Below are 18,880 nucleotides of genomic sequence, written 5' to 3'. Positions count from 1 at the left end.
CAGAGTTAGAAAAGGAAATTCTCAAATTCATATGGAATAACAAAAAAAAACCAGGATAGCGAAAACTATTCTCAACTATAAAAGAACTTCTGGAGGAATCACCATCCCTGACCTCAAGCTGTACTACAGAGCAATAGTGATAAAAACTACCTGGTATTGGTACAGAGACAGGCAGAAAGATCAATGGAATAGAATTGAAGACCCAGAAATGAACCCACACTCCTATGGTCACTTGATCTTTGACAAAGGAGCTAAAACTGTCCAGTGGAAAAAGGACAGCATTTTCAACAAATGGTGCTGGTTCAACTGGAAGACAACATGTAGAAGAATGAAAATTGATCGATTCTAATCTCCTTGTACAAAGCTCAAGTCTAAGTGGATAAAGGACCTCCACATAAAACCAGATACACTGAAACTAATAGAAGAGAAGGTGGGGAAGAGCCTTGAATACTTGGGCACAGGGAAAATGTTCCTGAACAGAACACCAATGGCATATGTCTAAGATCAAGAATTGACAAAAGGGACTTCATAAAATTGCAAAGTTTCTGTAAGGCAAAGGACACTGTCAATAGGACAAAATGACAACCAACAAATTGGGAAAAGATCTTTACCAATCCTACATCTGATAGAGGGCTAATATCCAATATATACAAAGAACTCAAGAAATTAGAGTCCAGACAACCAAATAACCCTATTAAAAAATGGGGTATAGAGCTTAACAAAGAATTTTCAACGGAAGAAACTTGAATGGACGAGGAGCACCTAAAGAAATGTTCAGTGTCCTTAGTCATCAGGGAAATGCAAATCAAAACAACCCTGAGATTCCATCTCACACCAGTCAGAATGGCTAAGATTAAAAACTCAGGTGATAGTAGATGCTGGCGAGGGTGTGGAGAAAGAGGAACACTCCTCCATTGTTGGTGGGACTGCAAGATGGTGCAATTACTTTGGAAATCAGTGTGGCGGTTCCTCAGAAAATTGGACAAATGCTATATTTTCAACTGCATAGCTCCCTTTTATACTTCCCACAAAACAGGAACACAGACAGGAACAGGAATAAAAACAGGAACAAAAAGGGACAAAGAGGCACACTCCGGAGCCTACCACCCAAGCTTCAATTTCTCCTTGAGCAGTCTTCTCTGGGGAAATGCATAGTGACGGGGGAGTGGGCATAACAGCACAGGTGCAGAGGATGGTGACTCACAACCATCACTCAAATGATGTTGAACTCATAAAAAGCTTGTAGCTTCTCAGAAAATTTTGGTTGGCCTGTTTTTCAGGGGAGATGATGTGGTATACTCTACTTCCTGTATCTATTTTTGGCACAGAACTTATAATTTTATGGGAGGTTCAGGACAGAAGTCCTGTTCTTTCTTGTCAAGGGAGGGAGTAAGTCTAATACAATTTCTGGTATGTTCCCAATTTTCTCCATGTCTCAAATCTTATTGAAAGTGTTTTACTTTTCCTACCACCAACCTGTTCTCTTTGTATGTTTCTACTGAGAATTCTGCTCCAAACAAAACAACAGGGAAACATTTCCTAGCTCAGGCACTGGCCTTATGGACTCTAACTAAAGATGCATTTAGCTGACTGTATGCTTAAAGTTTTGTTGGATCTAACAATTCCTTAGTCAGAGATACACTATCCGATGAATAAGTTCTCCCTAATATTCCACACTAATGTGTAAACACCTTATAAATTGTATCCTCTTTAATGTTTCTACTTATATATTATATTCAAGTCAAAATATTCCTATAGGAGTTGGTGATATAGCAGCATCTATAAAAGTTTTGCTCTAAAATATGAGGATTCACGTTCTGATGCCCAGCACTCAAGGAAGTAAAGGGTTTTAACCCGAATATCAGTGGGAAGGGGTTTGGTGTAAAGAGAGGTAGGTCTTTAGGGATCACTGGCCAGGTAGCTTAGCAGAATCAATGAGCATTATGTTCAGAAAGAGACCTTAACTGAAAAAATTAAGGCCGGAACTATTGAAGCAGATAGCAATGCTGTCTCTGGCTTCTGCTGACACACACACTTGTGCATGATTAATTTCACACACATACTTGTAACCCCTCTTTGACATATACACAAACAAATACAATGCTTTTGAAACAAACAAAAAAAACTACTCCATTTGCTTCACATGTTACAAAACAAAAAAATACATGTTAACCTTATTTTTTTAACTAAAATTATTAATGAGTTACCGTCACACCCAACCTCTGCCTCAAAGGTAACATTGGTGCTTCCCTTGCCATAGGACTATGCACATATACCCCGGTCAATCTTTGCCAGATCACTGTGAGTTGTGTGTACCTACTGTTCATCTTTCACATATCAGCTCAGGTTCCATCTCTGGGCTTTCACTGAAATCTGGGCTGTGTTGCTAGTGTATCTGCTTCCCTCCTCCATGGATAGTGAGTATGCCTCAGAGAAACTTCTTTTGTTTGCAGAATCTCAGTGATTTACATTGCTGCTAATGCATACTCAAAAACAGTGTATGAATAAGTTGTTAAATGAGGCTCTTCTTTTCAAATCCTTATGCTAAGCACAGAAGAAAGCTGGCAGCCACAGAGACACTTGAGTTGATCTCTTTCTTTATGATATTTAAAAACCGAGTCACCTGAAAGAGTCAACTTTGTTTTGGTAACACATTTGGTAAATGAATCTACCAATCTAGTTAATGATGTAGATTATCATTTAAGAAACTCAATGATTTAATTTTATTTATTTATTTAATTTCTATATCTCTTTATTAATTTTTGATGATTTGGTGAGGTTTTAGGTATACTTCTCTGTTCATGGAACCACCAATATTAGAATTTGTAATAACGACATAGAGCTTGCTTCCCTTAACAGGGCTACATCTGGACTGAAAAAAACTACAAGTCTAATGTCTACATATATATGTGTAAACCAGAGATGCTATTTTCATATTTTAATAAGCTTTTACGTGCTTCACTCTTCCAGCATGTAACAATAAATTTAGTCTGTGTGACTCTAATGGAGTCAAGGATTTTATAGTAAACAATGTGGGAGTGGGTTACAAACACACTGAACGCTTGAGAAGTACCACAAACTTTAAAAGTATAAAGTTCAGTATGCCAAGAAGATGCATCACTTGGTAAAATACTTGAAGTAGAAGCATGAGAACCTGTGCCCTTCCCCCAGCCTTGAGCAGGCCTGAAAGACCTTGTTTACCACAATAGACCAAAAATAATAGGACCCAGGTGGTGTTACCCACCTTGGCTGCATGTACAGCCTGCTACAGGAACTTAGAAGAATAGACTACCTGCTGAGCTTGCCTTGAGACGCCTCTGAGTGTGACTAGGATGGGTTCCCTTCACCTACTCTGGGCTGAAGCAAGAAGGGGTTCGATGGTGGGGGTGGGCCTCCCCCTTTAAATTGAGAGCTGAACATTAAAGCACTGAGCCTTCATCAGAATACTTTGTCTTGGCTTCATCTCTTCTCGCCTTAAGTCCCCCTTTCATTCCCAGCCCCCCCTTTCAGGTGAACCCAGTTGATCCATGGCTGCAGGCAGCTACAAGAACCTGAGTTATACTCCCAGAACTCCCAGAAAAATTTGGGGTATGGTATCATTCTTTTATTTCCAGCAGAGGGAGGTAGATCTCTGGAAGTCTGTAGCCAAACAGCTTAGGAGAAGCAGTGAGCTTTAAATACCTGAGGTTGATGTCTGGTCTACGCACACAAACACACACACAACACAAACACACACACACACACACACAGAGAGAGAAAAGGATAAAGTTCAGCATGCATAAGCCTTTCTTTACAATCACCCATTCAGGCCACAAACCCAACTCTGATAATTTCTGCATGTCTTATATAACTCAAGTTGTTTGAGTTTCTCACTGTAAGGAGACAGTTGTCTAAATTCAGCCATCTCAAGAACAATGTCTCTATCCTGTTGGCCGGATTAAACTTGAGTTCATTGAACCAATTCTTGTTTCTCCCAGATGTTTCTTTTTTGTGTATTAACCAGTAAATTACAAAAGAATGTTAAGAAAGGAGTTGTCTGTTGTCTAAACTAAGGTCCACAAATTGTAAAAATATTGCCTCTTGTCTTAGTCAGGGTTTCTATACCTGCACAAAACATCATGACCAAGAAGCAAGTCAGGGAGGAAAGGTTTTATTCAGCTTACACTTCCACACTGCTATTCATCATCAAAGGAAGTCAGGACTGGAACTTAAGCAGGTCAGGAAGCAGGAGCTGATGAAGAGGTCATCCATGGGATGTTACTTACTGGCTTGCTTCCCATAGCTTGCACAACTTGCTTTCTTATAGAACCCAAGACTACCAGCCCAGATATGGCACCACCCACAATGGGCCCTCCCACCCTTAATCACTAATTGAGAAAATGCTTTACAGCTAAGCTGGATTTCATGGAGGCATTTTCTCAAAGGAGGCTCCTTTCTCTGTGATATCTTCAGCTTGTGTCAAGTTGACACACAAAACCAGCCAGTAAACCTGCCATGCCTTAATGATCTCTGTACACTCAGATTGAAATGCCACCAGGCCCCTATATCCTTTCCCTGCCTGGTCCACATGATGAGGCAGGTATAGTGTACCACAAACTGCTGGAAACTGTTGTGCATAGCCCCAGCCTTGTATTTTGATACTAGTTCCACTTTCCTGGGAGGGGCTGCAGAGGAGGAGTGAGTCTGTACATAGGTGACTTTTTGTGAACCTTCTGTCCAATTAAATTTGTAGGATAAAGGCTAGAGCCAGTGATTGGGCAGTAGAAGGGGAGGTGGAGAAAAAGGCTTAGTGGAGGAGAAAGGAAGAGGAAGTCAATGGAAGAGGAAGCAGAAGGAGGAGGAAGTTGACAGAGGAGTAAGAGGTGGAAGGACAATGGAGGAGAAGCACATGGCCTGGAAAAACCACAAGTTATAAGGGATCTCATAGCTAGGGAATAGAGTAGTGTAATGGTGAACCTGCCCAATCTAGGCGTGCAGTTTATATCCATAATTATTGAGTTGTGTTTTCCTTGACTGGACTTATTTGGGAAATTTGCCAGTATCTTATTCTAAAAATTAAAATAACTATGAAGTTTATGTTAAAATAATGAATTCACAAGATAATCTAATATCAATGGCTGTAATTTGACAAGTAGTCCTGATTTCTTTTTATAGTTAATCATTAGGAAACATGGATTCTTTTATTAAACTATAATTACTAGCATGTATTTTTCAGATCAAACATTATACTATAAGGGTCCATGATTCACCAAAGAATGATACCCCCTGGGACTCAAATAATATGCAGATGTAAAAAGTGTTTTAGTCTGCAGAAGTCCAACATGCTAGGGTTTCCCATTACCAAGATAGAGAGACAGCCAAGTGAGCTCAGAAGGCTCAATTTAAAGCAGCCTTAGCAGCTGTAGGCATGGTCAAGATCATGGTGTGAAGTCCTTTACAGTGAAGTTCCAAAGTCTTGTGGTTATGTCTCTTAATCCAGACTTTCTCACCTGGCTCAGAGCACTGGGGTTAAGGGGAGGAGCAGTGTCATAAACCTGGAAGATGACAGGCCAGAGTTGCTTCTGGACCTAATGGAGGTCTTCCAAAGATTTTAAAAACTTATGTTGGTCATATTCATCTAAGATATCAGAATGGAGGTTAGGCAGCATGGGAGGTGGCTTCCCATATAGGATCTCAAAATTATGACCGAGGGTTGTGGAGAGATCTCAAGTATGGGGGGGGGGGGGAGTGTTCCTAGCCATATATAAGTTCATAAGGTAGGAGAGATGCCCAGTCACTGCCAGTTTCAGGGGCTGAAGTTCCTGCCTACAAGGAAGTTGCCCAAATAACAGAGTCCAAGTCCATCACTGCTGCCCTGCATACCTGATTCCATTCTGGATGAAGCTGCTCTCATCCATGAAGTAGATATGTTTTGCATCTGGCCAGGGTATGGCAGTCAAATTCAGCATAATGTTCAGGATGTACCCCAAAACTATAAAACAATCATGCTGCATGTCTGAGGATAGGTCAGGTATCGGGGTGACAGGGTTTAGAGCTGATGATGGGATATATCCTATTTGAGGGTAATTCAAAAATAGAGCCTGAAAGTGCTCCAGTCTGGTGTTGGACAGCCACTGGCTGGGTGAATTCTTGAGAATTCCCTCAAGAGCATTATGGGAGGGAGTGTGATAACAAATTCCTGTCCCATGGTTATTTTTTTGACTAGCAGGGCAGTAGTGGCTATGATTCAGAAGCAGACTGGCTATCCTTGGGCCACTGGGTCCAGCTTCTTACCGGTTTGGCTTTTTCACTGAACCCTGGCACCCAACATCTGTAAGACCCAGAAGATCCCAGAAATTCCTGTACTTACCTTCAGGTTGATGGAACTGGGTTGCTAAGAATGGTATATGCTTCCAGGGCATCCAACAGCATGAGTTGGCTGGCTCCCTTGAATATGTACCCCAGATAGGTGACCTCAAATTGACAAAGCTGGGCCTTCTTAGCAGACACTCGATAGCCGAGTTGACTCAGTTCCTATACCAGATGTATTGTGGCCTCCTGACAGGGGCTGGCAATACATAATGGAGCACAGTTATTTGGGGAGTGAGGCAGCTGATATTCACCCTAGTCCTCATGCAGTGCCTCCTCAAAGATGGTGGAGAGTTCTTGAATCCTTTATACAACCTTGCTCAAGTCAGTTGTCACTTGAAACCTCTTTCCAAGTCTTGCAATTTAAAGGTATAATAGAGGCTCACTTTTGGGTGCCAGAGGCAGGCCACAAAGCCATTCAGTGGCTGAAGCTTCTTCCAACAGATATCAGGGATAGCTTGGTTAATCAAAGCCATGTTCACAGCTGACTGGTGCTCTCTAGCTTCTGAGTTAAAAGTAGTGTAGATCCTATAGGCTTTAAAAATCTTTCTAGATATTTCCTGGGGTTCTCATTCTTTCCCTGTGCCACCTGGCTCACCTTAGATATATTTGAGGGCCATCTGGCAGCCTCTCAAAGGCTCCCCATCAGAATCTGGCAGTAGACCTGGAAACTTTCCTTACCTTTAGCAGTGAAAAAAAATTCAGTCAGGTAAGTCAAAGGAAAGGCCGCATCGATATCAGCCTGACCTTGAGTGGGCAGCCCATTTGCTCCTAGAACCAATTTCCAGGCAGCTCCAATGATCTCTCTCTCTCTCTCTCTCTCTCTCTCTCTCTCTCTCTCTCTCTCTCCTACTGTGAGTGTGTGTGTAAGAGTGTTTGTGTGTGTGTATGTGTGTGTGTGTGTGTGTGTGTGTGTGTGTGTGAATGTGAATATTTCTAGATTGCAATTTCTTGCTCTTCTAAAGTAGATCAGGGTGCCTCACATATGTTTATGATCTCTTAAGTATAGGTTATCATCTAAGGATAGAATCATCTATATTTCTCTACCTCTTTATTTTCTTTTTGTGTTTTTCTCTTCCTTACTACATGGCTAAGATGCAAAGCACTGGAATGAGGAGGGACAAGGTAGGGTACTGAGGGTAGCAATGGGGAGAATACAAGATATAAATGTGTGAAAATGCCACAGTACACTTATTGTTATATACAATTTGTGTGTGTTGATAATAACAAAAAATTCTTTCATGGATGTCTGTGGCTGATTTGGCTATAACTGGTCTCATCTAAATGGCTTATATTTGATTGGATGTTGAAGAACTACAGAAAACCACTGAGTATTTCTAACTAGTAAAATTGCTACCATTGTGTCTAGCTACATGGCTTGTCTCTGGGTCAATATCCTCACTGGAATTAAAAGAAAATAACATTCATATATGAATATATATGGAATGGACTAAAATAGGGGAGAATGTTACTTCAATCTGTCTCTAGATCACACCATAATGGTTCTAAACTTTACAGAAAGTATGAAATCCAAGTTAGGAAATATGCACACATGTATAGCTATTGGCCTCAGTTCTCAGAGCTGATATTAGCCTTTCTCCTGGACCAGGGCCCAGGACTTTGAGTGTTGACCACATCCACTTTCAACATAACAGTACAAGTAGAAAGTTTGTCTCACTGAAGATAATTTTAAAATCTTAATGTATGTGGTTCATTATACGACCATAGAATCAGATTTGGTTTTTAATGTGTAGCTGTTGAAACACTAGGACCTATGCATTAATATACAATAAGAGGGAAGAAACATACAATTTTACACATAGTGAATTGAAAGACATAATGGAACACTGGGCAAAATAATAGGTGCTGTAGAAATCAAAATGATGTTCAGTTAAAGAGGGATTCAGTATGTTGAAACAACAGAACCTTACAGATGTTTGTATATACCACATGGCACAGACAGACAGATTACACAAATGTGAGATTTACAGAATTGGATTGCAAGGTAGAATGAAATACATAATGCTTAGAGAAATACTGATTGGGGCCATTGGTATTAAGGCAGCCATGCTGAGAGAGCACAGAGGAGATATATCAACATTTGTACAACTAGATTTGATTTCATAGTGTAAGTTAAATATATAGCTAGAAAATTTAGATATTTGAAAATAAATATTTATGATAACATTTGAGTCTATATGGCAATTCCCACCAAAATTCTTTTTGACACAATTATTTACAGACCTTTAAAGAGCAATAATTTTCTTAATATATTAAAACAAACAAACAAATAAACAAAACAAAGCTCTTGTCCCTTATTTTAGTGGAAATGCTTTAAGTTTCTCTCCGTTTAGCTTGATGTTGGTTACTGGCTTGCTGTATATTGCTTTGATTATGTTTAGGTATGTGCCTTGTATACCTGATATCTCTAATACTTTTAACATGAAGGGGTGTTGGATTTTGTCAAAAGTTTTCAGCATCTAATGAGATGATCATGTGATATTTTTTCTTTTTATATGTGTTTTCTTTTTATTGTTTATATGGTGGATTATGTTGACGAATTTTCATATGTTAAACTATCCCGCATCTCTGGGATGAAGCCTACTTGTTAATAGTGAATCATGTTTTTTATGTGTTCAATTTGCAAGTATTTTTATTGAGTATTTTTGCATCACTTTTCATAAGAGAAATTGGTCTGGAATTCTCTTTCTTTGTAGAGTCTTTGTTTGGTTTAGCTATTAGGGTGACCATAGCCTCATAGGATGAGTTTGGCAGGTTTTTTTTTTTTTCTGTTTGTTCTTTGTGAAATAGTTTGAGGAGAATTAGTATTAGCTCTTCTTTGAAAGTCTTGTAGGATTCTGCACTAAAACCAGCTGCCATTGGGCTTTTTTGGTTGGGAAACTTTTGATGACTGTGGCTGCTTCTATTTCTCTAGAAATTATAGGACTGCCTATAGTTTACCTGATCTTGATTTATCACTTGATTTTGGCAAGTGATATCTGTCTAGAAAATCATACATTTCATCAATAATTTCCAATTTTGTGGAGTACAGGTTTTTATAATAAGACATAATGATTCTTTGAATTTCTTCTTTGTTATGTCTCCCTTTCATTTCTGATTTTGTTTGTTTGGATACTGTCTCTCTGCTTTTAGTTAGTTTGTCTACTATTTTTTATTTTCTCAAAGAATCACCTCATGTTTTCCTTGATTTGTTTGTTTGTTGCTAATTGATTAAATCTAACCCTGAGTTTGATTGTTTCCTGCCATCTCTTCCTCTTGGATGTGTTTGTTTTCTTCTCCTCTTCCTCCTCTTCATCCTCATCCTCTTCTTCTAGAGCTTTCAGGTATACTTTTAAATTGCTGGTATGAGAACTCTCTTATTTCTTTGTGGAGGCAATTAGTGCTATAAGCTTTCTTCTTAGCACTGTTTTGTGTCCCATAATTTAGAATTTGCTCTGCCTCCATTTTCATTGAATTATAGAAATAGTCTTCCATTTGTTTCTTTACTTCTTCCTTGAACCTGAGATCATTAAGTAAAGAATTATTCAGTTTCTGTGATAGTATAGGCTTCCTCATATTGCTGTTGTTGTTGAAGTTCAGCTTTAATCCATGGTAGTCTAATAGGATATAAGACATCATTTCAATTTTCTTGTATCTATTGAGGCTTGCTTTGTGACTGACTATATGATCAATTTTTCAGAAGTGCTGAGAAGAAGATATATTCTTTTGATTTTGGTGAAATGTCCTGTAGATATTTATTAGGTCAGTTTGATTCATATTGTCATTTAGTTTCATTATTTCTCCATTTAGTTTTTGTCTGTATGACCTGTCAATTGGTGAGAGTGGGATGTTGAAGGCTTTCACTATTAATGTGTGGGATTTGATGTTCAGTATACACTTTAGCTATGTTTTTTTTTTTACAAATATGGATGCCCTGGTATTTGTGGCATAAATTTTCAGAATTGAAATGTCATCTTGGTAGTTTTTTTCCTTTGATGAGTATGAAGTATCCTTCTCTGTTCCTTTTTGATTAATTTTCATCAAAAATCTATAGTTTATTAGATATTAGTATGGCTATTCTAGCTTGCTTCTTGCACCTGTTTGCTGTGAAATATTTTTTCCAGTTCTTTATTCTAAAGTAATATCTATATTTATTACTGGGGTATGTTTCTTGTATGCAGCAAAATAACAGATTCTGTTTCATATCCATTCTGTTAGCCTGTGTCTTTTAAATGGTGGACTGAACTAACTGATGTTGAGAGATATCACTGACCAGTGTTTTTTTTTTTTTTAAAAAAGATTTGTTTATTTATTTTATGTATATGAGTATACACTATTAGTTTTTTCAGATGCACCAGAAGAGGGCATCAGATTCCATTACAGATGGTTGTGAGCCACCATGTGGTTGCTGGGAATTAAACTCAGGACCTCTGGAAAAGCAATCGGTGCTCTTAACTACTGAGCCATCTCTCCAGCCCCTACCAGTGATTATTAATTCCTGTTATTTTGATGTTTGTAGTGTTAGTGTGTGGATGTTTGGGTGTGCTGCCTAGTTTTCTTTTTGCTGGTATAGAATTACTTATTTCCTGTGTAGACATTGGGTGTAGATATCCTTCTTGGGTTGGAGTTTTCCTCCTAGTATTTTCTGTAGGGCTGGATTTGTAGATAGATATTAGGGAAGACATCAGGCTACTCAGGGCATGTCCCAGAGGACTCGGAAGGTTATGTGAGAACTTCTTACTGATGCTTTTGTTGTTCTTAGCCCACATGCTGGTTTTTAAAGAGACAAATATCTGGTTGAGTTGTTCTCAGCTAAACATAGAGAAAGATATTGGGGAAAATGTGTCTTTTATTCATCATATTAATACCTTTAAAAGATACTTATATCAGCTATGCTGCATGTGTGGCTAACTTAAGAATACAATGTTCTTAAATGGCAATCCTGGTTTGCAGCTTTGAGCTGTTCTAGAGATTATATCCAACAATGGCAGCAGACATCCTATTCTGTGTTCTGTTGCCCTGATGAAGAAGAGAGATATACCTTTCATTATAATTGTTGCAATAGGAGATAGCAAGATAATCCTTCAGCTAGCTGTAGCATTGTTGCTACATTTGATTTTTTGTTGTTGATGTTGTTTTGTTTTCCCTATATTTCCCTTTCTAAAGCATACTCCACCAGGTCCACTTGATCTCATTGAAGACTACAATAGGAACAAATCTGTATATCTAAGTGTTCAATGACATAAGCATTAGTATAATACACTATTTGCAAAATTGAATATATATATACATATATACATATATATGTATATGTGTATGTATAGTTTCTAAATAATGCTAGATTCAAAAGCTATTCATATGGAATGGCATAGTGTTAATTTTAACCAAGAGGTGAACAATGCTAGAGTTATAGGATTCAAAATGGAATAAGATAGACATGTTTGTTTTGATGTGGCATGGTTGTAAACTGGCATCTGCTCCTTGACTTTCAGCTGAGCCCCTTGTTTTGGTGTAGGATGAGTGCTCTGTTCTGAATACCTGTTTTCATGGAGATAGGGCATTATCAGAAATAACTTGAACTCACCAACACATAGGTGGTTGTGTGGAGACACTCATTCCTTGCATTGTCTTTACACATTTGTACATTTTATCTTCATGTACTTTAGGAATCTTATGTAAAGTTGTCTTGTTTCTGGTATCATTCAGCCTTTTCTAGATGGGGTATTCTCATGTTTCTTATTATAAATTTATTTACTTCGATATGTTCTTTCCTAGACCTAAAATATGAAAAATATTATACAGTCTACAATGACAAAGAACTTTGGCAAAAACAGGAGAACAGACACTTAATAAAATAATGCTGACAATTGTGTTAGGAAGTCCTTTTTAATATTTTATGTTCACTTAAGTGCAATATACCTCAGTCAGATGAGTCCTAACAATACAGCTGCATAGTAAACATCTGTCACTAGTTTGTAGTTCAGAACTATAAGCTTGAACCCATCTAATGTACATAGAAATAGAGCAATTCAGCATTCAGAATCCAGAATGTCTCATTATAAAATATTAACTCTCATGAATCTTGAACTGTATCTTTAACCAACTGAGTGATAATCCTTAGATGTCAGGAATATGTGTGTCTCTCCTGATTACTTGTTCCAGAACACTATGACTGATTTAAGAAAGTAATATTTTATTTATTTTTATGTATATTGGTGTTTTACCTGGGTATGTGTTTGTATAAGGATGTTGAAACCTTTGGAACAGGAGGGACAGAGTGTAGAATTGAGTTGTCATGTGAGTGCTGGGAATCAAATCTGCGTCCTATGGAAGAGCAGCCGATGCTCTTAACCACTGAACTATGTCTCCAGTCTTTCAATAATTTTTGTCCTGTTATTCCAGAGGTGAAAAGCTTACTCAATCTTGTTAACTATAAAGTTAGTATCTCTCTCCAGCAGTCTATTGAGTCAATGTAAGTGTGTAATTTTTACAGTCTAGGTACAAAATTGTTCAAAGAAGGGCAGACACTTTCCTTAATCTAAGATCTAGAATTGATTTCTCATAGAAGAGAAAAAATAAATATGAAAAATAACCCAATCATTACCATGTCAATAGAGATGTACCAAGATAAAATTGACATTAATTTACTATTACTTATGGATCATACATGTTATTTACTAGAACGTTATAAGCTGAAGGATTTACTGCAGCACTGCATACAAGGAGACACTGAAGACCCTATTGAATGTCATTCAGATGAGTTTGTCTCCCAGCCATTCAGATGAACAGAATCAGTCAAAGGACTCTCCAAATTGGTTTCTCTCTTCATCTCTGACATTAGTATTGAGTCTTACAACCAAAAGACTAACAGTAATTTTTTCATAATATGAGCATTTCATAGTAAGTGCTATGTTAAGTAAATTAGATCCCACATCTGCTACAGCATCTTTTCAAGGTTGTATCAGTCCTGTGCAACAAGAATATAAAGACACAGGTAACAAGGCTCTTGAGTTCAGAAAGTACATGAGATTATTCATAATGGTTAGACAGTTGTCAACTTTGAAGGGTGGTGATTGGGCTTATAATCAGATTTAGATATATGAATACATGCTACATTTGTTTCAGCATTGCTGAACAAACAAAATCAGTTTGATTTTTAAAAAAAATTAAACTGTAGAAGACAAGTTAAGATTGTCCTTTCAAAGGTATATGATTTGTAACATGTGAAGCAAAATGAATAGATTTCTTTATGGCAAATTTATTTTGACTCTAACATGGAAAGGAGAAGAAACAAAAAAAATTAATGATACTGTTTATGACATAAAACAAAGAGCTTCAGGGAACCAGAGAAACTCCTGACTCAGAACAATATCTGCCAGGCAAGAAAGTCAACACAGAGATAGGTACATCTGCCCGCAGTCAGGGAAATTCTTGACTCAAAAGTCACAAAGAGGTAAGACCATCATGAGCAATTTAGATGCCCGAAGATAGCGAAGACCAATTTGCAGATAGACTTTTCCACCACAAAATTTCCCTTTTCTGACCATTAGACTCTTCAAACTCCAGATGAAATATTTAAGTCTGAAGAGATGGTTAAGCACAATACAGAAATCAAGAGTATCTAATCAAAAGATGTCCAATTGCTGGGCGGTGGTGGCGCACACCTTTAATCCCAGCACTTGGGAGGCAGAGGCAGGCGGATTTCTGAGTTCAAGGCCAGCCTGGTCTACAGAGTGAGTCCCAGGACAGCCAGGACTACACAGAGAAACCCTGTCTCGAAAAACAAAAAACAAACAAACAAACAAACAAAAAAAACCAAAAAAAAAGATGTCCAATAAAACACTACAAAGCAATAAAATAGGGGAAATTAATGCATAGTTTATAATAATAACTATTGATATCAATAGTATTAATAAAGAAACACAGACATATTGGATTAGAAAATAGTATCTATCTTTGTATAGCCTCAAGAAACAGACCTTGCCATCTGTTAAATGTTACCTTAGGGTTAAAGAATGAAGGTATTACAAGCAAATAGACACAAGGAACAAGCAGGCATAGATATTTTAATATTTGACAAAACAGACTTCAAACCGAAACTAATCAGAAGTAACAATGAGCCTTACATACTTATTAAAGAAAAAATGGGCCAAGAGGATATTACAATTCGAAACATTTATGCACTAAATAAAGGCTAAGTTTGTAGAAGAAACACCACTACACTGAAAATTACATATTAATCAACACGAGATGACCTTGGAAGCTTTCAATAGCCCTCTCTCAGTCTTCTAGACAAAAACTAAAGAAAAAGCACTGGAGTTAAGTAACCTCATGAATATAATGGAATTGTCAAGTATCTATAGAACATTCCAGGAAAAAAAACCCACGAAAAATATGCTTTCCTATTAGCAGTGCATAGAACTTTCTCCTATATTAAACACATAATAGAATGCTAAGTAAGTCTCAACAAACATAAGAAAACTGAAATAACACCGCCTTCTATCCTGCAACGTGGATGAAAGCTATATATTAACAACAGATACAACAGAACATATACAAACTAATGGAAACAGGACAATCCACGACTTACTAAAAAAAAAAAAATGGGTCAAGACACTAATCAGGAATGAAAAAGAATTATTTTTAACGTTGATTAGCAATAAAGCCACAACATACCCAAACCTATGAAATCCAACAAAGATGATTCTAAGAGGCCCAGCTAATAGCACTAAGTGCTTACATAAAAGACTTGGAGAGATCTCATAGTCGTAACTTAGTAACACACCTCAAAGCTGCAGAATAACAAAGAGGAACATGGAAATAGAAAAACATTCCTAAAATTTACACAAACTTATGAAAGATCCCAAGTGTCCCAAATAATATAGATTAAAAAGAATAATTCTGAGGGTGTCATAATACACATCTTCCAACTATAACATAACAACATGTAACAGAAACACCACAAATGGCACAAAAAGAAAAAGATGTAGATGAATTAGGTGAAGTAGAGGATCAGCATACACACCCACACATCCATCTGATTCTCTACAGAAATGAACAAAAATGCTTTGGGGGAAAGACAGTCTCTTCAACAAATACTGTTGAGAACATTAGAAATCAACATATAAAGAACAAGTCTTGGACTCTATTTCTTATCCTGTGTGAAAGGTAGTTTAAGATGACTACATTTAGATCATAGACCTTAATGTGAAACCCCAACCTCTGAGTCTACAGAACAGAAATGCAGAGAAAACATTTTAAGATGTAGACATGGGAAAACATGTTTTGCATAGAACACTCCTGTGTCGAATCAGAAGGGGCATTGTTTAGATCTCTTTCCCAAGATCTAGCAAGGTCAAAATCTGAAAATATGTCTGTAAAGAAATGTCAAACATGTATAGAAGCAGTAGAGTAAAAAGTACATAACTGAGCCTAGGATAACTTGTGAGTCAAATGAAGTAACTGTGGAAGATGGAGATAAAATTGTATATTAGGCACTGAGAATCCTCAGAGGGCTTATTGCTCTCTGACATGGTAGTAACTTTGGAATATGAAGTTCTGCTGATCTTTTATAGTGAAAGAAAACTCTGCAAGCCCTGAAGAAATAAATATTGCCAACCAAACATCACTGGGTAGAAGAACTCATCCCAAGGTTTTCTGCTCCTCAGCCATTGTGGGGAGTGAACCTCCTGATAGTTCATTGATTCACTTGCATATGTCAGTTTCCCTCAGAAGCACAAGTGCTGGTCTCTCTTTGGAAGATCATAGAACTGGGAAGTGTGAACCCAAGGACCTTCTCTCCTTATCTGAGATGGAAAGACGTGTACCTGGGGACAGAATGCTGGACATTCCACTGACAGATGTCCCCAGCAGTCTTGAGCATCTGTCCCTGTGTTCAGGATCTGCTTTTATCACAGCTCCAGGGCAGCCTTTGCATGAGGCCATCTCAGTGCTTCCTCCAGAAACTTCGTCAAGATTTCTTAGAGAGCTCACTTTTCTTCAACTTTCACCGTACCCTGTTTTATGATACTTACTCCATCATTGTAGATTGCAGATTCACATGATTTCAGTGAATTTCTGGGCTTCAATAGGTCTGATTTTTTTTTATTGTATTGCTTTATCCCATGTAGATTTGATTTAAATGACAAGATTTTTTATGAATCCACCCTTGGAGTCTCCCTGCATTCATACTATTATACTATACATGAAAATAACAAAATGTTTGAAATGCTGAATAAAAGAAAAAAATTCAATTTCAGAAAACAGAATGAAAGAGATAAATTCAGGACACAGATCAGAAAGATGGCAATCCATATTAGACATTCAGCAAAAAAAAAAAGAAAAAAGAAAAAAGAAAAGAAAAGAAAAGAAAGAAAGAAAAGTTGAGATATTGAAGAGAAACAAACAAAAGGAGAAATAAAGAACTCATCCGGGAGGGGAGTTGACTCCTCTGCATAAAGTCACCACTGCCCTGTTGCTCTGTCCTGGACCCACCGTAACAATAAACACTGACCCTAGTTCTTGATTATCTTTTCTTCCTGATGTTGCTTAGTTTTAAAGTTTTGCCTTTTATTAGACACATTTGTTTTATTAACATTTATTTTCCACAATGCACCGGGGCAGGCAGCCTTTGAAAAAGCGGCGCGGCTCGTTCAAGATGGCGGAGCTCGACCAGTTACCTGACCAGAGCTCTTCAGCAAAAGCCCTTGTCAGTTTAAAAGCCTTTCAGAAATTCAAAAAGAACTCGACTCTTTTCTGATGAAGATGACAGACAAATAAATACAAAGTCACCTAAAAGAAACCAGAGAGTTGCAATGATCCCACAGAAATTTACAGCAACAATGTCAACACCAGATAAGAAAGCATCCCAGAAGATTGGTTTTCGATTACGGAACCTACTCAAGCTTCCCAAAGCACATAAATGGTGCATATATGAGTGGTTCTATTCAAATATAGACAAGCCACTTTTTGAAGGAGATAATGACTTCTGTGTATGCCTAAAGGAATCCTTTCCTAATTTGAAAACAAGAAAATTAACAAGAGTAGAATGGAGAAAAATCAGGAGACTGATGGGAAAACCTCGGAGATGTTCTTCTGCATTTTTTGAGGAAGAGAAATCAGCCTTAAAACAGAAGCGGCAGAAAATCAGGCTGTTACAACAAAGGAAAGTTGCAGATGTTTCACAGTTCAAAGATCTCCCGATGAAATTCCTCTACACCTGGTTATTGGAACCAAAGTTACAGCACGATTACGTGGCATTCACGATGATCTGATTACTGGTCAGATCGATGCTGTGCATACTCTACTTACAGAGTAACTTTCGATAGGACAGGGCTTGGGACTCACACCATTCCTGACTATGAAGTTCTTAGTAATGAGCCTCATGAGACAATGCCAATCGCTGCCTTTGGACAAAAACAGCGGCCTTCTTGGTTTTTTATGACCCCACCACGGTTACGTTATACCCCTCCTCTCCAGTCACCAATTACAGATGGTGATCCTTTACTAGGACAGTCACCTTGGAGAAGTAAAATTTCTGGCTCTGACACGGAGACGTTAGGAGGCTTTCCAGTAGAATTCCTTATCCAGGTGACTAAGTTATCAAAAATTTCTCATGATTAAAAAAGAACATATCAAGAAATTAAGGGAAATGAACACAGAAGCAGAAAAGCTGAAATCATATTCCATGCCCATTGGTATTGAATTTCAACGGAGATATGCAACAATTGTTCTGGAGCTAGAGCAGTTGAACAAGGACCTAAACAAAGTTCTGCATAAAGTCCAGCAGTATTGCTATGAGCTTGCACCAGACCAGGACCTCCAGCCTGCTGATCAGCCAACAGACATGAGGCGGAGATGTGAGGAAGAAGCCCAGGAAATCGTCCGGCAAGCCAACTCCGCCTCAGGACAGCCCTTTGTGGAAAACGAAAATCTGACAGACTTAATCTCTAGGCTCACTGTGATTTTATTACAAATTAAGTGTCTGGCAGAGGGAGGAGACCTGAATTCCTTTGAATTCAAATCTCTCACAGATTCATTAAATGACATAAAGAATACGATAGATGCTTCTAATATCAGTTGTTTTCAGAATAATGTAGAAATCCATGTTGCACATATCCAGAGTGGTCTGAGCCAGATGGAAAACTTACATGCCTTTGCAGCCAACAACACTAACAGAGACTGACACAGGAGTCCTGGTACCCAGGTGCACACGGCCTTGGTCTGAGGAGTCCTTTTCCTTAACCTCAGCTTCCAACACCAGGAGAACAGGAGAACTGCACATCTCCAGATACGGCTTTTAATATACTGTACTGCTTCGTAACCAGCACTGTGCTGACCAGCATTTATTTATTGTTCTTTTAATATCCAGATGCAGTAGTGTTGCGTATATTTCATGTTAATCAGCAAAGATTTTTAACCTGAAACTATCTGAACATACTGTCCCATGGAGGAGTATGCTCACCATTGTTTATACATGCATGAATTCTGCTCCGCACATTCAGACAACTCCTGTGATAGAGAACATGAAGAG

General features: G+C 38.0%; 2 pseudogenes; one reads left to right on the top strand and one right to left on the bottom strand.

Annotated features, from left to right (window-relative positions):
- LOC114628365 overlaps positions 1 to 6,824 on the bottom strand; it is a 9,521-nt pseudogene extending 2,697 nt beyond the window's left edge.
- A 10,133-nt stretch (positions 6,825 to 16,957) lies between these two features.
- LOC114628264 lies at positions 16,958 to 18,532 on the top strand (annotated as a pseudogene).
- The last annotated feature ends 348 nt before the right edge of the window (positions 18,533 to 18,880 follow it).

This window comes from Grammomys surdaster, unplaced genomic scaffold, assembly GCF_004785775.1.
Source record: "Grammomys surdaster isolate TR1022 unplaced genomic scaffold, NIH_TR_1.0 267, whole genome shotgun sequence".
Taxonomy (NCBI): Eukaryota; Metazoa; Chordata; class Mammalia; order Rodentia; family Muridae; genus Grammomys; species Grammomys surdaster.
The sequence above is the reverse complement of the archived record's forward strand: the minus strand, read 5'-3'. Positions and strand labels throughout refer to the sequence as shown.